Source organism: Cryptomeria japonica, chromosome 9 (genome assembly GCF_030272615.1).
Source record: "Cryptomeria japonica chromosome 9, Sugi_1.0, whole genome shotgun sequence".
NCBI classification, from domain to species: Eukaryota; Viridiplantae; Streptophyta; class Pinopsida; order Cupressales; family Cupressaceae; genus Cryptomeria; species Cryptomeria japonica.
In genome coordinates, this window is record NC_081413.1 from 220,428,754 (window position 1) to 220,456,185 (window position 27,432).

Sequence of the window (27,432 nt, forward strand, 5' to 3'; positions counted from 1 at the left end):
TATATATATATATATATATATATACAGACATACACATACACATACACAAACACACACACATACACAAACACACACACACACACACACATATATATATATATACATATATATATATATATATATATGTATGTATGTATATATATATATGTATATATATATATATATACATATATATATATATATATATATATATATATATATATACATATATATATATGTATATATATATATGTATATATATATATACAGACATACACATACACATACACAAACACACACACATACACAAACACACACACACATATATATAACTTCCTCTCCTTCTCCTTCTGTATCTCTCTCTATATTTATCTCTCTCCCTTTATTTCTATCTTCAAAAAATATCTCTAGATTATCCAAATGCCTAAAATCATACCATAACATAAATTTTCATTCAAAAATATTTTTATTCGGATGAGATAAAGATCTAATACCATATGAGAATTGGGAAACTAGTTGAGATGAAAATTACAATTACAAAAATGAGAACCACTGAAGGATAAAATGTAATATATTAAATAACTTAGGAACATGTACATATAAAAAACATCACTACCAGCTAGAATAAAAAGTAGTTGTATCTGGGTTATACCTATAGGATATTGTATGCAAAATTTATATACTTCTGAAATCATTATCTTAACAACTAAGAATCTAAAAAACATATCAATATGATTATATCATGTAAAATATTCTATAGTCACAAAGTGCTCATAGAATTGTAATCAAAGTGTCGTCATTAGATAATAATGCAAAAATGGTGAATACATTACCACTGATTATGAGTATGTATACTCACCACAAGAAACCAATATAATAATTAGAAAGAAGTCTATAAGTGCACCTATGCAACGAAACACCCACTAGAATTTTGTACAAAAATAAATCCAAAGTTCCTCAATGTATCATCAATGAAATACACAGTTATGAATGAGTACCATCCTCAACACAATGAATAACATGAGTGAGCATATTACATTGGATCTCACAATAATATAAAAATAAATTACAACTCATTCTCAATGGCCATTCTATAATTGTCATTCTTTATAAAATAATAATTTTTATTTCATGACAATATAGTCATTTCATGGAGGTGGAGAAACTCCATATTATAAAAAATTAGAAAGGGGCTTCCCATCTTCTAATCCTTGTATGTAACACTCCAATTTTTGGGAAAATCATCCATACAGTTTGCTTGTCTTAACACACATATTACCAAAAATAACATAGCTCTGTAAAAGTAGGTTTGAAAAAATGGGATTCTTTTACTTCATAGATGTGCTGAATACACTCTATTTAAAAGGTTTGAGCAATTAACAAACATTGCTCCATAATGAGGCACAATCAAATCAACTATATGATTGAAGCTGAAAGTTTTCTTGTATATATTTTATGTAATTATAGTGACTTGAATGGTGTAAATCTATACAATAATAAAAAAATAAATTACAACTCATTATCAATGACCATTCTATTATCATCATCCTTTATAAACAATAATAATTTTAATTTTAAGACAATATAGTCATTTCATGGAGGTAGAGAAACCCCATATTATAAAGAATTAGAAAGGGGCTTCTCATCTTCTAATCCTTGTACGTAACACTCCAATTTGTGAGAAAATCATCATTACAATTTGATTGTCTTAACACATATATTACCAAATATAGCATAGCTCTATAAAAGTTGGCTTGAAAAAATGAGATTCTTTTACGTCATAGACATGCTGAATACACTCTATTTAAAAGGTTTGAGCAATTAATGAGCATTGCTCCATTATGAGGCACAATCAAATCAACTATAAGATTGGAGCTGAATGTGTTCCTAGATTTATTTTATGTAATGACAATGACTTGAATGGTGTGAAGATATATATAATTTTAAATGATCCACTTGTGAACTAATACTCTCACTTTCAAAGCCGTTACCACCGCTGCCAAATTCACCTCTAAAACGGGTGGCAAATGCAAGAGTTTACCAGCAGGAGCAATGGGGCCTCTCATTTCATGCCTTCGAGCCCCTTCACTGGACTTGATGAGCACCATGATGCCCTTAGCATCACTTCTCCGATTCTAACCCACACAAGGATTCCTCTTCTCACATTTCATCTTGGGCGTGATGGGAGGCTCCTGCATCTTGGCAAGTTGCTTCATTTCAGCCCGTAAACTCTTCAAGTTCTTCAATTATTCTTCATAGTCACTGACCGAGACAGGCCACAGGTTGCTTCTATAAAATAGGGGAGTGGTCAGCGGTTCGACTTTGCTGGGCGATGAAACTGTAGGAAAGGAACCTGCATCTCTCCATCTTCTTTCAACCACAAGTTCGTTGGCCAACTCATTCACACAAGTTGGAAGAGTCAATACTTGGTGAATATGCAACAAAATTTTAATAGTCATTGGGCCCATTTACAGCGGTATCAAAAGAAACTCCATTTATAGAAAAATTTCACTGGTTGCGAATTCCTCCTTTATTTTTCGAGACTCTTCCTATGTAACATCTGCATAGATTCCAACCAAAAATCTAGGGTTTTATGCCTCATGAAAAAGGTATCATTTTTTCTAGGGGATAATTCTATTAAGTCTTTGGTTTTAGTAATCATCCTCTCTATCAACAATCCTCTGTGGCTTCTTAAATCTTAAATCCTAGATCATCATTCTCCAAAGGGTGACACAATAGAGGCTCTATTTTCTCCTCCAAACTCTTCTCTTCTTCTCCTTTCTCTCTTTAATTCCTCCAAATAAACACATTGATTGGGCTTCCTCTAAAGAAATGGCACATAGAGAATACAGTAAGTAGCTTGGGTAATCATGGGATCAAATTCTTTTGCTACATCTAAGAGGAAAACGCCAAGGAATCCCATCTACCCAATTTTGGCTTGTATGTAACTAAATTGCGGTGAGCCCAAGTCTAAAACTGCATAGTCCTCGCCTTCTGACTACATAGATGCCTTGCAACCACCAACTTCAAGCCACAAAAATAAGCAATAACTAGCCAATTTAAGTCACAAAATTTCCTACATGAACCAATTAATTTAATATGGCACCCATAGATTCGATGGGATTTACAAATATACCAGCACATGGAAGCATTGCCTTCCTCATGGGTACTGCCTGCTCTGTTCTGAATCCTCTGCTCTTACAACCTGCATCTTGTAACTGGACTGATACCAATTGTTAAAACAAAAGACAAATTGGAAACACACACATTATACACAACACAGTATTTAACGTGGCTCACCAATTTGACTACATCCACCAGAAAGTAGAACAAAGATCCTTTTATTATTATTGCAGCTTCCATACATGGGGCTTTGCCCTCATATATATATACAATAATCTTCAACAGAAGACAAAGGGACAAGGATAATATGAAAGATTAAAAGCATTGTCAAGCAAATAGATAAATGCTTGTTTTTAAGGGTTTCTTCATGTTTATGGCAAGTGGGCATTTGGGGACACAGTTTGGGCGAACACAAAAGCAAAGAAAAACAGTAATGAAGTAGGCTATCAACAAAGAACAAAAGGCATACCAGAGGCCCATAACCAATAAGTGGATTGAAGTGCAGAGAGGTCATGAGATATGTATAGCTTGGATGTTACGAAGCTTCTTATCTGTGGATGTGGCATGGACTATAGACTATAGTTGGCATACTCTTCAACGCCAACATCTTATCTGCAGGCAAAATAATAGAACCCAATTCCCAACTGTTCATTTTAGCCATTCTTGCTCTACAGCTTTCTGCACAAACGGTGATCGCCAAAAAACGAGTACCCGAGACCACTGTTTCTTCAGCCTTCACTTTGGAAATCTTGGGTTCTTTCACATTGGTATTCTTTCGCATTGGTAAGAGCGAATGGTTCTGCCAGCAATCTGCGATGCCTATCTCAGATTGCCAAAATAATTTGTATCAAAATCTCAAGTAAAAAATGTACAGCTTGTATATAACACATCTTCGAAAATAAATTTATGCTAAAATTCCGATAGTTTGAATGGCTACAGCCTAGAATAATTGCAGTTTAAATGTTGGTGCCTCCGCTACAGTTCTCTGGCAGGAACTAAAAATTGATAGATTCGGCCTGTTGTACCTCATTCTTAATTAGAGTGTTTTGGGAAGATTGGTTTGGCTATGGTCAGTGTTGTAGTGGACACACATGGAGGATTTACAACTGTGTCAATTGGTATAAACGAAAGAGACTGTGTCAATATGGTCCAAGGTTTAATTCTTTTCTTCTTCTACAGCAGTTTTGATTTTTGAGATTTCTCTTGGGGTCCGAACATGTTGATTCTATATTGCTCCTTCTGTTACAATACATTCTCATTGATATTCCTACTAAAAGTAAAGCTCTTTATCTTCTGTAACTCTGCATTTGAATCTTATATTATTAATGAGAATTTTAGGTAAAATAGATTCAGCTTTCCTTCCAAGATGATAAATAAAATCATGTTTAAAAAACAATTAGAAAAAAAACAACTCAAGGGCAATAGGTGTGCCAAGTTTTATTCAGAATTCAATCAATTACATGTATCGAATGAATGGAAAGGAAATAGTGAATTAAGGGAACACTAGGAGAGGATCCGGTTTTATTTATTCTATTTGACAACGAAATAGAAAAGAAGAGGAACGAGTATGGATTTCGGTGGTTGTCGTTATGCAGAGACTCAGAAGCAGCGGCTTGAACATTAGGATAGAAATTGAGGTCTGATAAAACAGCTTCCGATGGGTATTGTGGCGCTTGGCCGAGTTGCACATGCGCCCACTTCTCAGCCATTTCAGAGGACTTTTGTGCACATGGAACCTGGCATTTGGCCGAGACATGCACCGTAAACGTTATCAACATCACAAGAAGCAGTGTTCTCAGTTTCATATGCATCGAATTCTCCATATTTTTTAAGTCAAATGGACACAAAAAAAATTATGTTTCAATTGAATAACCAGTTCGTAGGTGAAGATCGATATCAAATCCAAGGCAATGTTGTTATTCATTTATAGAGACACCACCACCTTTAATGAATACAGTAGGAAACATTTCTTCAATTAGGCATTCAAACTACTGTAGCGTAGTGGAGACGAAACAATTTACACGCTAGAAGGTTAGACTAACTGGCTATGTCTTAAGAAAACAACAAATAAACGCCACCAAATAATGTCTAGTAAGATCTTTCGAGAAGCTACGAAATTCTATCTAGTAAATTTATGTTTTGGATTTATGTTAGAAACATTTGAGGCATTAGAATATTATTTTTTCAATTATTATTTAGTTTTGTCTTTAGTATTTTATATTAATGCAATGTATTATAATTATAGTAAGTTTGTTTATGATTGGATTTCTATATATTAGTCTGTGTATGCCACTAATATGATTTTTAATGTTTATTTATGCTCTAGCATACATTGAATCTTGATTCAATTGACATGTTTTTTCTTATGATAATCACGTATCTACTAGCCATTGCATTGTAGTGTGCAATAGGTACACCAACAAAAAAATTGTTTAGTTTTAAGAAGATTGGAAAAAATCTAAGAAATAATGTAGATGCTACAACAGAGTTGGGTTTTGAAGATAATCCATTTATCCTGACTTCTCCAAAGTCATGCAAGAGTTTACCAATTGTCCAAATAACTCTGGTTTTTTCTCCATCGATGGTTTCTCCTAGAAGAGGTAGGCCTCCAAATAATCTTAAGACTCAAATGAAAATTGATGCTAGAATTCAAAAGACTTTATCCTTTTCTCCTATTGGTGGGAAAGGGAGGCATTCGGTCTCTCTTGGTAGGCCTAAGAAAACACGCCTAACTCCTGTAAGTGTAAAAAGAAAGAGGAGTAAAAGATTTGTGACTAGTCCTCCTATGACAAGTTCAGGGGTTGTGAAACGTAATTTGCAAGGTTTCTTTGGGGAAAGCAAAAATTCTCTGATTAATGGGATGAGGGGAACTTCAGCCTCCCTTCAAGGACAATGAGAATTATTTCTTGGAATGTTAGGGGCTTAAATGCCCCAACAAGAGATGCTTAATTAAGTCCTAGATGGACTTAATTAAGTGTGATATTTTTATGTTGCAAGAAACAAAGTTGTCAAAGGATTTTGCTGATTTGGTTTTTTCATCTTGGAGAAGGTGGAATTTTTCTTCTTCTCTAGCTTGTGGTACTTCAGGAGGTTTGGCACTGCTTTGGAATAATTATAATATTGAGGTACAGTTAGTGGCATCTACTACAAATTGGATGTTGGCTTTAGTTATAAGCAAGATTTCGAAGGTTAAATTCTGGCTTTTTAACATTTATGCTCCGTCAAGAATTCAAGGGAAGAGTAAGTTATGGGGTGAATTAAAGAGGATTTCTTCTCCCTTAAAACATGGTTCCTTTATTATCTTTAGAGGTGATTTTATTGCTATCACTGATTTAGATTAGAAAAGAGGAGGTGTTTTCCCTAATAAAAGGATTCTGGATGACTTTGGGGATTTAATTTCTGATATGAGCCTTTTTTATTGTAAGTCTCAGAATAGGGTTTTCACATGGACAAACATGAGAAGGGATTTTTCTTAGATTGCTAAGAGATTAGATCAGTTTTTGTTATCTGAGAATTAGATTGATTCAGATTTTGAATTCTTTTCCTCTATTCTACCTATCTTGGGTTCTGATCATTTTCCAATTTCCCTTTCAGTTATTGAGGATAGGGCTTCTTTTAAGTCTCCATTTAAATTTGAGCCCATGTGGTTTAGGGATTCTTCCTTTTTGCCTCTACTTATGAAATGGTGGAATTCTACTCCTTTTTGTTTTGGATCCCGTATGTTTTAGATTGCTAAGAAGTTAAGTTATTTGAAATTGAATATTACGGAATGGAATATCTCGCATTTTAAGAACATTTTTTAGGAGAAACAAAGGATTCAAGATATGATTGAGTGTCTTAATACTCATGTGCTTCAACATGGTATGGTGCCACAAGTTTTTGATGAATTGAAGTCACTAAAATTATAGCTTGAGGAGGTGTTAGCTAGAGAGGAAATCTATTGGAGACAAAAATCTAGAGAGTTATGGCTTTCAGATGGTGACTGGAACACAAAAATTTTTCATTCTTCAACTAAGATTAAAAGATGTAAGAATAGGATATATTGTATTCAGTGTCAGAATGAGAATTTATTAATAGAGCCAGAGGACATTGCTTTAGAGGTAGTTAGGTTTTTTAAGTCATTATTATCTTCAGAAAATGGAAATCTCAGCAATGATATTATATCTAATATTCCTCCTTTAGTATCTTTGGAAGACAATAAGATGTTGATGTCTCCCTTTTCCTTAGAATAAGTTAAGAGTGTTCTCTTTGCCATGAATCTAGATAAAGCTTCGGGACCAGATGGTTTTACTCCTTAATTTTTTTAGAAATGTTGGGATTTTGTGGGAAATGATGTTTTATTGGCTCTCAAGGAAGCTAAGAGAAATAGGACTATTTTAAAAGAACTTAATACTACAATGATTGCAATTGTTCCTAAAAAAGAGGATACTAAGACTTTTGCTGACTTTCGCCCCATTGCTTTATGTAACACTTTGTACAAGATATTTACGAAGGCAATTTCCCTTAGGTTGGCAAAAATTCTACCTAGGATCATTTCATTGGAGCAAGGTGGTTTTGTTCCCAAAAGGGAGATGACAAAGGGTGCAATTGTAGCACATGAGGTGCTACATTCTATTTCCACCCAAAGAACCCTGACCATGATACTTAAACTAGACATGATGAAGGCTTATGATAGAGTAGAGTGGGGGGCTTTATGTGCTATTCTTGAGAAGTTAGGTTTTCCCAAGGCCTGCGTCAAATGGATTCATGCATGTATTGCTTCTGAAAGATTCTCGGTTTTAATTAATGGTTCTCCTTGAAGTTTTTTCACTTCCTCTAGGGGTTTGAGATAGGGAGACCCCCTTTCTCCCTTTTTGTTTATTCTCCTAGCTGAAACCTTTAGTTGGGCTATTAGGGCTGCTAAAGTGGGGGGGCTTTGGAAAGGTATAAGGATTCAGAGTATTCCCCAAAGTATTTCTCATTGTCTCTTTACAAATGATACTCTGTTATTTGGACATGCTTTGTTAGTTGAGGCAAAAGTGATTAAAGAAATAATACAAAATTATGCATCATTTTCTAGTCAGAAAGTAAATGGTGATAAATCAAAGATTTTTTTCTTAATACATCACAACTGGTTCAGCATAGGTTGCAATCCTTTTGGGGATTTGAAACTGGAAATCTTCCATGTACTTATCTTGGGATTCCTTTATTTGTTAAACAAGATAAGATTGGTTTTTGGGATAAGATTATTTTAGTCATTTCTAAAAGAATTCTCTCATGGAATCATAGATGGTTAACTTTGGGGGGTAAAATTATTCTCATCAAGTCTGTTTTGAATGTTGTTCCCATATATCTCATGTCCATTTTGAAGTCTCCAAAAGCAATTATTGTTAGTTTACAAGATACTCTTAGAGATTTTCTTAGGAACAATAATAAAGATGGCAAGAAGAAACTCCCTTTAGTTGCATGGGATAAGGTATGTTTGCCTAAGGAACTTGGGGGAATAGGAATTTAAAGTCTAGAGAATCAGAATTTAGACTTAGGTGCTAAGTTGGTTTGGAAATTATATGACAAGCCTAGCTCCTTATGGGCACAGATTATTTTTGCCAAATATTTAAATAATGGACCAAGAGAGTACATTTTTAAAGTCTCAAATCTGCCTTTGGGTTCTGCTATATGGAATTTCCTTTGTAAATGTAGATTAGTTATTTTGCCTCATCTCTGATGGATTATTCATAATGGTATAGAGGTCAGATTCTGGGATGAAGTATGGAATGGACATACACCTTTGGTGAATATTAGGGATTGGTCTCCTCTGATCACTATTCTTTCCTCCCTTTGGGGTGTTTTTGTAGCAAATTATTTTGAAATTGTGACTAGTGGACCCCTTAAGCTAGCTAGATGGAAGTTGATTGATTTCTTAGATGTTGATCAAAGCATGAAATTAGATTTTGAGAAGATTTTGGGGGATAGAATTGTATTTCTTTTTAATTCTGAGGATGAACTTATTTTGACAAAGAATATTTCTAGTAGGTACACTATTAAAGATGGTTACAACTCTCTTATGGATGCTAAAGATTTATCATCTTGGCCTTATAAGTTGTTTTGGCATTCGGCTTGTCTTCCTAAAGCTGGAGCCTTTTCTTGGTTGGTAGTTCAGGATAGAGTCCTTATAGGTATGAGATAGGTAACAAAAATTTGGAATCTTCTTCACACCTATTCCTACATTGTGATTATGCTTATGAATGTTGGTAGTGGTTGTTTGAGAAGTTAAATATATCCTTTGTTATTGGTAAGGATCTCATTTCCCATTTTAGATCCTTGCCCTTTATGTTTGCCTCATCTTTTTATGCATGCCTTTGGATCATATCTCTGTCTATTGCGATTTGGAATGTTTGGCTAGAGAGAAACAACAAGATATTTAAATAAACAAGGTCTCCTGTGTCTAAGGTTCTATTAAAAATTGAGTCTTCAATCTCTGAGGTTGCTTTGTCATTTATTTATAAGAATTTGGAAAATCTTACTTCTTTTTTGCACTAGGATAGTAGAGTTACTAGAGTTTGGAAGATGTTGTTAGTTTTACCCTCTCATGGTTCAATTTTAAAAAAGAATGATGCAATAGGTAAGAGATGCTCTGCTAGATGGAAACCTCCTTTGCAGGGGCACTTTAAAGTGAATTTTGATGGGGCCTCTTGTGGTAACCCTGGGCCAGCTGGGGTAGGCATGGTAATTTTATTCGAGCTAAGTGTCATGCTATTGGTTTTAAAACTAACAATTATGCCGAATTTCATGCTTTGTCTTTTGGATTGGATATGACAATCTCTTTAGGAATTAAGGACTTAATAATTGAAGGTGATTCTATGGTGATTATTCAATGTGTTATGAAAAAGAAATCTAATTGTTGGAATTTGCAGTATATACTTGATCCCATTTTACAAAATTAGAATTGTTTGAATCTTTCTTGGTATCCCATAGTTACAGAGAAGTTAATAAGATTGCGGATTATTTGGAAAATTTAGCCATTGATAGCAATCCTAATCAGCGAGAGGTGGGTTTTGAGGAAATTCCTTGTAGGGTATGGGAAGGTTTGTAGCAATAGTTATATGATTTTCTTGAGTAATGTTGATGTCAAATTTTATGATGATAATTATTCTCGCTTTCCCCTTTCATTTCAAGTATTCATGTCTGTTGTCTAGAGGAGAGTTCGAGTTCATGGTAGTTGATACAATAGTGATTTTCCAAAGGTTTTTTGATAGTTTCTTTTTTTGGCAGGAAGGTTTTTGGCTCATGGGATTTGGCACAGGGATTTGGAAAATTTTGTCTTCTTCCATTGATAGCAGCTATGGAGTCTACATTTGAAGATTATCCGATGGCTTTTTTTGGCAAATTGTCATATGGGCTCTATGAAAAACTAATATTATATGTGTTGTGACCACATTTTGTATGTGGTTTTGGGCAGGGTGTGTAAACTGATCCGTTAGATACTATAGGTTTATTTTATGAGCTGTGACTAGAGGTTTTCTTCCCAGGATTCTTTCCTCTGGTATGCTCTTTGAATCCTGTGTAAAAAATAAAAAAACATTAATAAAAAAGTTTAGTGGAAAAATCCACTTTTTTTTAAAAAAAAAAGTTGACTCTTCATATGTGAATTTAAAATTTTTTTTTAATGAAATTTTATCATTGTTTAGAAGCACAAATATATATTTTAGAAACAGTTGACAAATTACTTTGCTTTTGTTATTGTAACAATCCATGCAATTAACAGAATAATGTTCATTTCCTTACACAAGTCAAATTTGAAAACTATATGAAATTCGAAGTAAGTAATAATAGAATATTATCAAAAAAAATAAAAATTATTTGTGCTTGTAAAGAAACAAAAAGAGATACAATCAATAAGAGGAAGAAAATAAAATATCAGTTTTGTTACATGCCTAATTTTTGAACATTTAAGATTGAATAATTGTAGATAAAGTAATAAAATTAAATAAAAAGTTTGTAAGTTAACAAAATATAGATCCAAACACAAAAATTATAAATATACAAAAAGATAGGTTTTTGTTTTAGTGAAATTGATTAAAGTATGTGGTTGAAGGAACAAACCTGGACTTCTTTTAACTTTTGCTTGATGTTCTTGCATTTGGTAATTCTAGGAATTTTCATGCCAAAAGGGAAAAATGGTGATTGTTCACTCAGACTATTAGAGTATGCTACCTATTATTTCTTCTTTTGAGATAAAAGTTTATCCGAAATGATAAATTTGAATACTATGATGGAAGTTTCTATCTCTCACATATAGAAGTAGTATATATCATTTCCTATGCTACAGGCCACCTCAAAAGTGGCAATTGTCATGCGGGAGTGAAAAAATAGCGATTGAAAGGGCTTTGCATTTGACTATTATAGTATGCTGCCCATTTTTTTTGTTTTTGAGATAACAACTTATCCATAATGGAAGTTCTCTCCACACATGTAAAATTAGTCTATATCATCTCGTATGCTACATGCCTTCCATTAGAATTAGAAATTTTGAAAAAGTGGTAGGTACTCCATGTCATTGATTCAAAACAGATTGTTTTTGTTCTTTATGTAATCATAGTCACTAGTATCTTATGATTGAGTAGCTCTATACAATAAAAAATAATACTACTATTAGTAGTAAAGATATTTGTAAGGTATCAGAATTGACTATTAGAATATTTTCTTTTAAAGATCAATTTCATACTAAAGATGATAAAATCTTCTAACTTAATTTGAAGCCAACCAATAAGTGTAGTACTTGAAACATAAATTTAAATCTGTGATAAACACATCGTTCCTGGCTTTGTTTAAGTGAAAGTGAAACAAAAAAAAAATTATTAATATTATTTCATTTTTGGGCTTGAACATGAATTTGTGGAATATAACACACGATTCTATTCCCTTTATGTTGACAAAAATCAAAATTAAAAAAAGCTACTTCTTGAATGTTAAGAAAATAGATTATTAGCTAAACCCATAAATGTTTAGTTAATAATGAAGAGTGGTTAACTTTGAATAAATTTATGTCATAAACTAATAAAATAAACATCGATAGCACTAAAACCCTACATACATTCTGATAAGTGGCTAAAATATGTTGGCTAAACTAGTTTAAAGCTGAAATTTATGAGAGCAAAACTAAAATTGCAACTTAGATCTTTAATTTTGAAAAAGTGTGCAAGTGTTCAAAAACTCTAACTACATCGCATGTTGTTGTCACTCCTTTTTTTCTATATCTTATGATCACCCTACTTTTGGCAAACTTATCGATAAAAGTATATTTATCCATATTTTTTTCAATTGATGAAGAACCCGGATAACCTACCATTCAAGTGATTTGACAAATAAAAATTAAAATATCGGCACACAACATCTTAAATTTCTTTCCTTTTAACTATTCTCTTTATTTCTCTTGCTTCTCTTAATCATATGGTTGGTAATTTTACTAAATCGTTCTTTTGTTGATTATTGCTAATAATGAAAAAGGTAGTTCTTACTCTTGTTTTCATGTTGGTGTTGAAAAATTAAAGTAGACTATTGGGTTGCATGTTCAAGTGTTTGTGCTATATCTAAAATGCAACAAATTGTTTAAGGAAATATTAGCACAATAAAATGTGATTAGTGCACAAATACCATCCTAACTTTCTCTTTGGGCCTTTTTTGACATCTCAAAAAAAAAATGTTAATATGGTATCTTATATTTTTCAATGTCTCAACAAAAACCATGTTTATATGGAATCATATTTATGGATGTGGACTTGAAACTTCAATTCATAGCAGTGACCTGGCAAATAAATTACTATAAAAAAATTAGGAGTGGTTTAAAATTTCTATGTAAGATTACCCTCTCTCCATCTGTACTTGTTTATCTCTAGTTCTCCTTATTTGTCTATCTCTTTATCTCTTTCCATCTACCTCTCTCTCTACATCTCATTATCTCTTACAAAATTAAAAATAATAATTAAAGGATATTAGAATTAATATAATTTATATTTGTTACCTTCTTAAAAATTTATTTATTATAGAATAGTTATAGTTGAATTTTATTTTTATTTCTATAATAAAAAAAAATTCATCTTAAAACTTAAATTAAATGCTTAGAGAGAGATCAAGAGAGGTAAACTAACTTTTGATTACTCATTTCATGCTAATAATTTAAGGATAGTGTGTATACTTGAGAAATTATGGTTAGCGTGGAATGCCATTTGATTAGGGAGAGACATAGAGAGATAAAGAGATCGAGGTATATAAATATACTAATAAAAACAGATAAAGAGAAGAGACACAAATCAGTAGATAGAGAGAGGAAGATGGAGTAATATAGAAAGAAAAACAAGGATAGGGAGAGAGATAGAGAGGAGTAAGAGGAAGATAGAGAGAACTAGAGAGATAGAGATATCATACAAGAGAGATGGGGTGAATACGAGTGAGAGAAAAAGAGATGGAGAAAATGATATATTAATAGAAATGGGAGAGAGATATATGGAGACATAGATGGTGAGGAAAGATTGAGAGAAATAAGGTGATAGACACAAGTAATAGAGGAAGGTTTAGAGAGAGGGAGAGAGATAGAGATAGACATAAGGAGGAAAAAACAATGAATGTGTGTATATGAGTTAGAGAGATGAAATAATATTAATAAAAACTAGCATATCTTACTTTATATTTTTGGTTTGGCTTGCACTTGCACAAAGCTAGGAATGAAATGTTTTTGATGCTCAAATTTATGGTTCAAGTACTACACGTATAGTTTGGCTTGTACTTGAGTTAGAAAATTTCTTTATCTTTAATACATACAACTGATTTCTAGTACATACAATTTTATTATCTCTCCCTCTCCCTTTCTCTTCCTCCCTCGCATTATATCACTAATTATTACCAACCACTTTGGTAAATAAAATTGTAACATATTGTAATATCTTCGTATTTAAAGACATCTAATACTATACTAAATCATGTGATATAATAACCTAAAGGTTAAACAAGGAGAATTTATGTAGTGTGCAAGTGGCTTATATGAAAATGGTGTAGATTTTGATTCTTTCCTCTTTAGGCTATTATATTTGCTACATCTATTTATCTCTCCCTTTCTCACTCCCTCCGTATCCCTTATCTATCTCTAATACTTTCTGATTCAATTCACGTATATCTCTATCCCTCCCTCAGTCTATCACCCCCTCTATATCTCTATATCTACTTCTCTCTATTTGTTTAAATCTCATAATTTTTCTCTCCCTCTACCCACTTCTCTATATCTCCTTATATCTCTATATATGTATCTCTCTATATCATTGATTTAGGCTTTATGTGTTAGTTCTTTTTTTCTTATACTATAGTTTTGATTGTTAATATTTTTCTTGGGGTGATTCTATATTGTTGCTTGTGGTAAAATACATTCTCATTGATATTTCTACTAAAAGAAAAGATCTTTATCTTTTGTAACTCTCTGGATTTTAATCTTTAAATACTATTATTAATAGTTTAAGGTAAAATAGATTCATCTTTGTTTCCAACATGATAAATAAAATCTTGTTCTAAAAAACATTAGAAAAAGTACAATGATTTCAATGTATTATAATTATTGCAATGTATTATATAAAATAAAATCTTTAGTATTTTATATTATTGCAATCTATTATAATTATAGTAATCTTGTGTATGATTGGATTTATATATATTAGTTTGTGTATGCCACTTATATGATTTTTAATGTTTATTTATGCTCTAGCATACATTGAATCTTGATTCAATTGACATGTTTGTCTTACAGTAACCACTTATCTACTAGCCATTGCACCGTACAACAAAGAAATTTTTGTTTAGTTTTAAGATGAATGGAAAAAATGTACGAAATAATGTGGATAAAGTTGACTCTTCATATTTGAAATTAAAATGGTTTTTAATGAAATTGTATCATTTTTTAGAAGCACAAATATATATTGTAGATAAAGTTGACAAATTACTTTGCTTTTGTTATTATAACAATCTATGCAATTAACATATTAATGTTCATTTCCTTAAAGAAGTCAAATTTTCAAACTATATGAAATTTGAAGTAAGTAATAATAGAATAGTATCAGGCAAAAAGAAAATTATTTGTTGTTGTAAAGAAAGAAAAAGAGATATAACCAATAAGAGGAAGAAAATAAAATATCAGTTGTGTTAAATGCCTAATTTTTTAACATTGACGATTGAATAATTGTATCTATAAAGTAGTAAAATTAAATAAAAAGGAACAATTACTTAAATGATCTATAAGTTAACAAAATATAGATTCAAATGCAAAAAGTATAAAGATACAAACAGATAGGTTTTTGTTTTAGTGAAATTGGCTAAAGTGGTTGAAGGAACAAACCTGGAGTTCTTTTAAATTTTGCTTGATGATCTTGCATTTAGTAATTCTATAAATTTTCATGCAAAAGGTGGAAAATGGTGATTGAAATAACTTTCAATCAGACTATTACAGTATGCAGATAAAAGTTTATCCAAAATGAAAAATTTGAATACAATGATGAAAGTTTCTATCTCTCACATATAGAAGTAGTATATATCATTTCCTATGCTACAAGTTACCTCAAAAGTGGCAATTGTCATGCGAGAGTGAAAAAAAAGTGATTCAAAGGGATTTCCATTTGACTATTATAGTATGTCACCCATTATTTGTGTTTTTCAGATAACAATTTATCCATAATAGAAGATTTGAATGTTGCAATGAAAGTTCTCTCCTCACGTGTAAAATCAGTATATATCATCTCCTATGCTATTGGCCTATCGTTGGAATTATAAAGTTTGAAAAAGTGGTAGCTACTCCATGTCATCCATTCAAAAATGTTTTTTTGTTCTTTGTGTAATCATAGTTGCTAGTAACTTATGATTGAGAAACTCTATACAAGAAAAAAGAATACTACTATTAGTAGTAGAGATATTTGTAAGGTAGCAAAATTTACTATCACCATGTTTTCTTTTAAAGATGAATTTCATACAAAAGAAAACTAAATCTTCTAACTCAATTAGAAGCCAACCAATAAGTGTATTACTTGAACTATAAATTTGAGAGTGTGATAGACACATCATTCCTGGCTTTGCGTAAGTGAAAGTCAAACAAAAAATACAACTATTAATATTATTTCATTTTTTAGCTTGAACTTGAATTTTTGGAATGTAACACACGAGCCTATTGCCTTTATCTTGACAAAAAACTAAATTAAAGAAAGGTACTTCTTGAATGTTAAGAAAACAAATTATTAGCTAAATCCCATACAGATTTAGTTAAATATGAAGAGTCATTAACTTTGAAAAAATTTATCTCATAAACTTTTAAAATAAACATCGATGGGATTAAAACCCTACATACACTATGACAACTGGCTAAAGTTTCTTGGCTAAACTAGTTTAAAACTGAAATTTATGAGAGAAAAATTAAAATAGAAAATTAGATCTTTAGTTTTGAAAAAGTGTGCAAGTTTTTAAAAACTCTAACTATATCTCATGTTGTTGTTGCTCTTTTTTCTTCTATATCTTATGATTACCCTACTTTTTCCCAGAAATATCAACAAAAGTATAGATTTTTTTTTTTTTTCAATTGATGAAGAACCCAGATACACTACCATTCAAGTTTTTGATTAAGTGAAAAGAAGGTTTTGAAGGGGCCCCGAAACCCTATTACAAAAAGATAATCAAAAGATATGACATTAAAGACCAGCTAGATAGAGCAAAACACAAAAAAGAGACAACTAGCAAAGACAAAAAGCCAGCAAGAAGACAAAAAGCCAGCAAGAAGCCAAAAGAGGCAAAGGGACAGCACAAATATAACTAAGGGATAGCCACAAGCAACAGACCCTAAGAAAGGTTTATGATAAGCTCCACCACTTCTTGCTCTAAATGGACCATAGAGGCAGCAATACTCTTCAATTCCTCCAGCTCCTTGGCATGCTGGGTCATATTCCTAGTACTAGCTCGCGTTCTTTTACCATGACCAATAGTTTCCCCTTCAAGGGTCAGAACCTTATCCTCACTAGTATCAATAGTGTTCTTTTCCTGATGGATATGTTCCAGTTTGCTGATCATCACACTGAAGCTTTTGAAAAAGGCTTTCATAATTTTTTTGCTTTGTTCTAAAATTTTCTTTAAGGTATTCTCATGGTTGAGAACCCGCTTCTCCAAATCATTGAATCTAGAATCCACAACCTCTACATTGTCGATGGCTTTAATTAATTCATTCAGGTAGTTAGGTAAGGTACTGAGATTACCTATTCCAATAGCTTCTAAGGTATCCACTTTTATACATGAATCCTCTTTCTTGTTCTTTGAACTACCCATCATCTTCCCACTTAGTATCAGACCCCTCATCTTCACTATCTTCTAAGTTCTCAGACTAATCATCTGAAACTGAAAGCTCAGTGATAGAATGCTGCATAAGGGAGGCCTTAACATGGTTGTATAAAAGAAACACTAACCCTTCATGCATGGGAGGGTTGCTATCCGAATTAGACCTAAAATCCTTAATGCTAGTGTTAAGGGAGATAAACAAATAGAAGGGTATAGACACTAGATCTTAATGGTGAAAATGATTTAGAAGCACAAACTGATAACCATAGACACGAGAGTATCTACCATCAAGAGTTACATATTGCATGACAGCAAACAAAATCCATCTCCATACCTTCTTTATCACTTTTAGCGAGTAGTAGGTTTTTCTAGATTTCACCAAGTTGGTTTTCTCAAACTCCTCCTTTGGGAATTGCTTGATAGCAACTTTGGTGAGCTTCCCATCTCTATAAAAATTTCTACATCCCTTTGTCAATTTCAACAGTACGGTTTTTCCCTATAATTCTCTCCATATACCCTATCATCTTGGCCATTTCTAGAATGACCCATGGCTTTAGCTTATCTTTCCATTCATCATAAGAGAGTAACTCAATTCTTTTCCTATTACCTCCCATGGCATAAGCAAATAAATTATTCTTATCCTTCATAATGTAGAATAGGGCAAAAATAGAGATCAAAGTGCAAAGCAAGAAGGTCGTCAAAATAGAAATGGGCGCCACTATTTTCGATTTCTTATGGGCTTTTTCATTGATAAATAGATTGTCATTATTTCTTATCACTCCCTCATAACCATGCACTCTATCATAAATGCAGAAGGCACGAGCCTCATAAGGAAGATCTATCTCACCTCTCCAGCTCATCATGTGATCAACACGAACGGCCGTGTTGGCAACCCAATCAGCAATAGTGTTGATTTATCTATAATTGTGAGATACAACACACAACTTGAAAGAATTAATTATCTCCTTAGCTTGAGATATGATACTTTTTATGGTCCATGAAGGGGAGGATAGACATTTTAAGTGTTGAAAAATGTTGTTAGAATCTCCCTCGAGCTAGACTTTAGTAAATCCCATTGATTTAACAAGGGAAAGGGTTTGGTAAGAAGCCATGGCCTCGGCTAAGTGGTTAGTCTATGATCCCCTTGGGAGTGGCACCACCACAATACAATAGCCTACCTCATTTCTTATCACCCCTACCACACCCACCCAGCCCTGGGTTTCTGCCACATTAAAATTAGATTTGATCCAACCAGCTGGAGGAAAGGACCACTTACTACTTTCACTCTTATTTTTCTTGTCATCTCTACCATTCAAGTTATTTGAGAAATAAAAATTAAAATATGAGCACACAACATCTTAAATTTCTTTCATTTTAACTATTCTTTTTATTTCTCTTGCTTCTCTTAATGACATGGTTGTTAATTGAATATATCATTTTTTTATTAGTTATTGCTAATAATGATCAAGGTAGTTCTTACTCTTGTGTTCATGTTGGTGTTGACAAATGAAAGTAGGTTATTGGGTTGCATGTTCAAGTGTTTGTGCTAGATCTAAAATGCAACAAATTGTTTGATGTTATATTAGCACAATAAAATGTGATTAGTGCACAACTACCTGCCTAAATTTCTCTTTGGGAATTTTTTGACATCTCAAGAAAACTATTATGATATGGTATGTTATCTTTTTCAACATCTCAACAAAAACCATGTTGATATGGAATCATATCTAAAGATATGGACTTTAAACTTTAATTCATAGCAAGGGACATGCCAAATAAATTACTATAAAAAAAATAATAGTGGTTTACAATTTCTATGTAAGATTACCCTCTCTTCATATTGACTTGTTTATATCTAGTTCTCCTTGTTTCACTATCTCTTGATCTCTTTCCATCTACCTCTCTCTTTACATCTCATAATCTTTTAGAAAATTAGAAATAATAATTAAAGGATATTAGAATTAATTTAATTTATATGTATTACCTTATTAAAAATTTATTTATTGTAGAGATAGTTATATTTGATTTTTTATTTATTTTTTATAATAAAATAAAATTCATCTTAAAACATAAATTAAATTCTTAGAGAGAGAGAAAGAGAGAGAAAATATCCTTTGATTACTCATTTCATGCTAATAATTTAAGGATAGTGTGTATCCTTAAGAAATTATGGTGAGGGTGGAATGTCATGTCATTAGGGAGAGAGATAGAGAGATACATAGATAAAGGTATATAAATATAATGATAAAAAGGGATAGAGAGAAGAGAGACATGTCAATAGATAGAGAGGAAGATGGAGTAATATAAAAAGACAAAAGGGATAGTGATGCAGCCATGGTTCGGTGGGTCCTCAAAAAGTACTGACCAGATCATTCAGCTAGAGTAACACAATGGAAGCAACAACACATATAAATATTACAGAATCAGACATCTTCTTTGTCATATATTAAGCATAGAACATTCGATACTCAACCGGTTATATGCAGGATAACATGCCAGATTACAATACATTTGGAACTCTCAAAGTTATTCAAATCTCCAATCTTGAATTTAGAACCTCATCTAATTGATGTCCTCTAATGACTACAAAAAGATATATATATCCTCCAGAACACTTCTAGGTCGACCACAAAAAATTACATTAACGAAAGAAGGAAACTCAAACATGTAAGATATGTTGGCCCCAAAATGTGAAGAGCCCATTTGCCAAGAACAATCCCAAAGTGCAAACCACAAAGTAAGGTCAACCAAGGGTGTATGAATATCGAGTGTAGCGCCAAAATGAGCTTTAATCCAAGAAATCACTTTGGAAAAGAAGAAATCTCAAACCTAGACGATAAGCTCAAAATTGCTCCAGAACTTGGAAATGGTTACTCTAGAAAGAACAAGTCACCAAAAAAGAACCCATATGAACTAGAAATATGGAATAATGCACAACAACATGCCTAGAACCCAAAAATATAATCCACAATGAAAGATAAATAGCTATCAAAATACATTGAATGAAACACAGAAAACTACTACATGAACTATGTTACCAAATTTTTACCTACAGGCTCAATCAAGTAGAGCAATTATGTTTTTTAAGCAAATGATACATTTTATAACATTTTATGCTACATTTAGTCATACAAATGAGACAATTTTACAAGATTACATTGAAACAAACCATTGCATTCATGCATGCTCTTTTCCTGATGGATATGTTCCAGTTTGCTGATCATCACACTGAAGCTTTTGACAAAGGCTTTCATAATTTTTTGGCTTTGTTCTCAAATTTTCTTTAGGGTATTCTCATGGTTGAGAACCCGCTTCTCCAGATCATTGAATCTAGCATCCACAACCTTAAATTGGGAGCCATATGCTCTAGTGATATCCTCTACATTGCCGATGGCTTTCATCAATTCATTCAGGTAGTTAGGCAAGGTACTGAACTTACCTATTCCATTAGCTTCTAAGGTATCCACTTTTATAGATGAATCCTCTTGCTTGTTCTTTGAACTACCCATCATCTTCCCACTCAGTATCAGACCCCTCATCTTCACTATCTTCTAAGTTCTCAGACTAATCATCTGAAACTGAAAGCTCAGTGATAGAATGCTGCATAAGGGAGGCCTTAACATGGTTGTATAAAAGCAACCCTAACCCTTCATGCATGGGAGGGTTGCTATCTGGATTAGACCTAAAATCCTTAATGCTAGTGTTAAGAGAGATAAACAAATAGAAGGGTATAGACACTAGATCTTTATGGTGAAAATGATTTAGAAGCACAAACTGATAACCATAGACACGAGACTATCTACCGTCACGAGTTACATATTGCATGACAGCAAACAAAATCCATCTCCATACCTTCTTTATCACTTTTAACGAGTAGTAGGCTTTTCTGGATTTCACCAAGTTGGTTTTCTCAAACTCCTCCTTTTTGAAATGCTTGATAGCAACTTTGGCGAGCTTCCTATCTCTATACAAATTTCTACATCCCTTCGTCAATTTCAACAGTATGGTTTTTCCCTATAATTCTCTCCATATACCCTATCATCTTGGCCATTTCTAGAATGACCCATGGCTTCAGCTTATCTTTCCATTCATCATAAGAGAGCAACTCAATTCTTTTCCTATTACCTCCCATGGTGTAAGCAAATAAATTATTATTATCCTTCATAATGTAGAATAGGGCAAAAATAGAGATCAAAGTGCAAAGCAAGAAGCTCATCAAAATAGAAATGGGCGCCACTATTTTTGATTTCTTATGGGCTTTTTCATTGATAAATAGATTGTCATTATTTCTTAACACTCCCTCATAACCATGCACTCTATCATAAATGCGGAAGGCACGAGCCTCATGAGGAAGATCTATCTCACCTCTCCAGCTCATCATGTGATCAACATGAATGGCCATGTTGGCAACCCAATCAGCAATAGTGTTGATTTATCTATAATTGTGAGATAGAACACGCAACCTGAAAGAATTAATTATCTCCTTAGCTTGAGATATGATACTTTTTATAGTCCATGAAGGGGAGGATAGACATTTTAGGTGTTGAAAAATGTTGTTAGAATCTTCCTCGAGCTAGACTTTAGTAAATCCCATTGATTTAACAAGGGAAAGGGTTTGGTAAGAAGCCATGGCCTCGGCTAAGTGGTTAGTCTATGATCCCCTAGGGAGTGCCACCACCACAATACAATAGCCTACCTCATTTCTTATCACCCCCCCCACACCCACCGAGCCTTGGGTTTTCACCGCATTAAAATTAGATTTGATCCAACCAGACGGAGGAAAGGACCACTTACTACTTTCACTCTTATTTTTCTTGTCATCTCTACCATTCAAGTTATTTGAGAAATAAAAATTAAAATATGAGCACACAACATCTTAAATTTCTTTCATTTTAACTATTCTTTTTACTTCTCTTGCTTCTCTTAATGACATGGTTGTTAATTGAATATATCATTTTTTTATTAATTATTGCTAATAATGATCAAGGTAGTTCTTACTCTTGTGTTCATGTTGGTGTTGAAAAATGAAAGTAGGTTATTGGGTTGCATGTTCAAGTGTTTGTGCTAGATCTAAAATGCAACAAATTGTTTGATGTTATATTAGCACAATAAAATGTGATTAGTGCACAACTACTTGCCTAAATTTCTCTTTGGGAATTTTTTGACATCTCAAGAAAACTATTATGATATGGTATGTTATATTTTTTAACATCTCAACAAAAACCATGTTGATATGGAATAATATCTAAAGATATGGACTTTAAACTTTAATTCATAGCAAGGGACATGCCAAATAAATTACTATAAAAAAAATAAGAGTGGTTTACAATTTCTATGTAAGATTACCCTCTCTTCATATTGACTTGTTTATATCTAGTTCTCCTTGTTTCACTATCTCTTGATCTCTTTCCATCTACCTCTCTCTTTACATCTCATAATCTTTTAGAAAATTAGAAATAATAATTAAAGGATATTAGAATTAATTTAATTTATATGTATTACCTTATTAAAAAATTATTTATTGTATAGATAGTTATATTTGATTTTTTTTTTTTTTTATAATAAAATAAAATTCATCTTAAAACATAAATTAAATTCTTAAAGAGAGAGAAAGAGAGAGAAAATAACTTTTGATTACTCGTTTCATGCTAATAATTTAAGGATAGTGTGTATCCTTGGGAAACTATGGTGAGGGTGGAATGTCATGTCATTAGGGAGAGAGATAGAGAGATACATAGATAAAGGTATATAAATATAATGATAAAAATGGATAGAGAGAAGAGAGACATGTCAATAGATAGAGAGGAAGATGGAGTAATATAAAAAGACAAAAAGGGATAGTGATGTAGCCATGGTCCGGTGGGTCCTCAAAAAGTACTGACCAGGTCATTCAGCTAGAGTAACACAATGGAAGCAACAACACATATAAATATTACAGAATCAGACATCTTCTTTGTCATATATTAAGCATAGAACATTCGATACTCAATCGGTTATATGCAGGATAACATGCTAGATTACAATACATTTGGAACTCTCAAAGTTATTCAAATCTCCAATCTTGAATTTAGAGCCTCATCTAATTGATGTCCTCTAATGACTACAAAAAATTATATATATCCTCTGGAACACATCTAGGTCGACCACAAAAAATTACATTAACGAAAGAAGGAAAATCAGACATGTAAGATACGTTGGCCCCAAAACGTGAAGAGCCCATTAGCCAAGAACAATCCAAAAGTGTAAACCACAAAGTAAGGTCAGCCAAGGGCATATGAATATCGAGTGTAGCACCGAACTGAGCTTTAATCCAAGAAATCACTTTGGAAAAGAAGAAATCTCAAACCTAGACGATAAGCTCAAAACTGCTCCAAAACCCAAAAATGGTTACTCTAGAAAGAACAAGTCACCAAAAAAGAACCCATATGAACTAGAAATATGGAATAATGCACAACAACATGCCTAGAACCGATAAATATAATCCAGAATGAAAGATAAACAGCTATGAAAATACATTGAATGAAACACATAAAACTACTACGTGAACTATGTTACCAAATTTTTACCTATAGGCTCAATCAGGTAGAGCAATTATGTTTTTTAAGCAAATGATACATTTTATAACATTTTATGCTACATTCAGTCATACAAATGAGATAATTTTACAAGATTACATGGAAACAAATCATTGCATTCATGCATGTAAATGAAACATAAAATATTTCATAATCTTCTGAAAATTTTAATTTTTATTGAATAGAAGAAAATACATGTGTCTCACACAAGAAGCCGTGACACTAACTTTGCTCATATGATGCAAATTTAAAGCTAAAATATGCATAAATGAAAGAATGCAAAAGAAAGGAAGCATGCATATGAGGAAACGAGTCATTGCCTGAATGAGTGGGACTATTGGTATGTTTTGTTGCTCCTGGTTGCTTGGCTTTGTTTCTTGACCCGACTCTTGCTTCTAGGTGTCCTCTAGCTTCCTGCATAGATGAGAACAATGAGTTAGAAAATTGTTCTAAGCAATGAATGATTATATCCTACACATGTAAATTCACACGTGCATACATATGCTAACTCCTAGGTGCATCATTATCAAAGCCAAAGCAATACTATCATACACACCTAAAATAAGCCCTTTATTTCTAACTGTTTGCTTCGTCTGCAAAAATAGGCCTAATCATTTCCAGTTTCAACATGTGGGGTAAAATGAGGCTCCCACAAGGGTTGAGCCTAGCATGCAAGTGAAAGGTAAAATTACTACATTTTCCCCTTAGACTATTTAAGTCCAGAGTCCTACCAAAGGAATAATCTGATTTAAAAGGAAAAAATATTGGTGTTGATCTTTGTTTTTTGTCATCAAAGGATTCATTTGGCAGAAAATCTAGACTTAAATGGTATCAGAGTATTCATGCCATTCAAGGAGCAACTAGTGATGCATACAATAGTTATTCAAAGACAACAAGGAGAAAATGCAGATTCAAAGTAAAATGGAGGGATAGCAGCAATCCTGGATACCTTGTTAGAACTGTCAGTAAAAATGAAAAGGGACATATCATTTCAAAGAAGCATTTGGGAAGATCCAGAACTTTCAAAGTTCCATGAGGTATACAACAGTTATTAAAGAACGAGGAGCTGCAAAAGACAATGGTAAGTCATATTAACAACAAGGGGTATTCACATCATAACCCTCAATGACATCCTACATCAAACATGCTGCAAAATGAAAATTTAAAGTTCAGTAACTCTACGTGATGGTGAAGTTGTTTTTAGAGGTATTATTACTCACTCACTATTAGTATAAAATCAAAGGGAGTACAATGACTCTACTGAGTGATCAAGAATGTCATTAACTATTGGAGTCACATAAAGCAAAGTCTCGGCCATTCAACAAGATATAATGATATCACAACCGGGGATATAATCACAAACAACAGACACAAACAGTAGTTGCAACCTTTTGTTTCCAGTATGCCATTGAACATGTTCATACAAGATATAGCCAGGAGTTATAAGCAGATTCAAAATAGTGATCTTTTTCTTAAACGGTTTTGCAATCATTAATTACAAGTTTAAGAATGACAAAAGCAAGGCCAAATCTGCTCTTTTACAGTAGTCACCTACTGTCAAGAGTATGATTACATTTTCATCAATATGCAGAGATAGGAAGTGCATTTTTCAGCTAAAATAATGAATCAAGGACCATTTTCAGTTTCAAACACTATGTACAGTCATGAATACAAAATTCCATTTCAGTATATATATTTTGCATTCAAAAGTGAAAGACAAAGATCCAAAACTTCCAGAAGTGCATGAAGATAAAAAATATGCTACACCCAACAATCAAGTCATAGTGGGAAGCCTCAAAATACACCTAGAGAAAATGACATAAGAGATAAAGGGCTTCAGTAAAGAGATGCAATGCCCTATTCAGGACAGTGTAAGAGGGTTTGAAGGTTAAGAGCAATAGTGCGCAGTGACAAAGTTTAATGTTTGGGGAAACATTATCTACATCAGCACATAGTCAAACGTATCAAAGACGAAGTTCATGATGAGAAGACAACTTTAGGTTAATATCTTTTGTCCTCAATCAAAATAACCCATGCAAGTTCAAGTCAACTTATCATCCTCGAAAGATGAAAGTGCAGACCCGGAGCAAAGACAGAAATACCCGTAAACAACAAACGCCAAATTTTTAGAATGACAATATGGCAAATTTTTCACCAACCAACAACATCCATGAGAGGGTTTCTAACAAATATCAAACACAATTAAAGCATCAAATACAAATTTGCTAAAAGACACAGTCAAACTCAGTAGTATAATAAAGAGAGTTATTCATTTTTTCCAACCTCTGTCGTAGATGACAATAAAGATAAAAGAGTAATCACGATTCCAAAAGGTCAATGCAAGAATCATCAATGGTGTAAGATTGTTAAAATAAACAAATATTAACAGTGACTCACATAGCTGTGCATGAAGAATAGATACGCTACAACAGTCATGTTAAGACTAAGAACCATTCACCTAGAGTGCATAGCAGCAAGGAGAGTCATTGTAGATGTCATGGTCGTCATGGAGGTTGTCAAAACCTCTCAGCCTCGAGCTTCTTTAGGAAGCTTGGATGGAAATGAGAGGTTTCATCGCTTTCATTGAATTTTTTTTTAGGGTTATTTTTTCCCTAACGGAAAAGCCGACCCTTATGTTTTTTGGTGGGATATTTTATTATAGTAAAACCTAGTAGTTTATTTCCACCGTGGGCTAAGACTTATGTCTTATGCTTTCTTCAAACTCTTTGCCTCAATAAAAGGATCTTTAGGATTGTTTAAATGATTTTGAATCACTTATTTTCTTTTTGATTCTTGTAATTATTGTTGAATGTAATAGGAGAAATATTCATTAAAGTGGTTAATGAAGGATCTTTATTCGATTATTTCCTTATTTGCATCTATTTTATGAGTCAAGGTGGGGGGAGGGGGGGCGTTGAGATTCTTTAAATAGTTTGAGAGCATGTAGGGTAGTTAAGTTGGTTTGAGAACATATGGAGGGTATACAGGGACTCTTTATGAGTCAGTTTGGTCTTATTATTGCATTTTTTGAGATATTTATGGTTTGATTAAGTCATGTTGGACTTTTTCACCCATTTGGAGCACATGTAGAAAGAATATAGGTCCTAGATTTGAGGCATTTTGAATGCATACAACCCCAGTTTGTTGGGAGTTCCTATCCTTATGGATATTTTGAAGGAAGATTGGAGGATATATTGACGTTTGTAACTCATTTTTTAGTTATTTCCTGATTATGCAGTTTGGAGCCTTAGTGACTTCTAATAGTCCTTTGTCCTCTCTTATTGCCATATTTTTGTAACTCATATATTTTAATATTGATAAAGATACCTTGTAGACTTGTGATAGTTTGATCTCTTCTTATTCTTGCAGAGTTGTGTATTTTCTGATTGATTGAGTTATCAGTGAAGAGTTTTTCCCTTCCTTATGA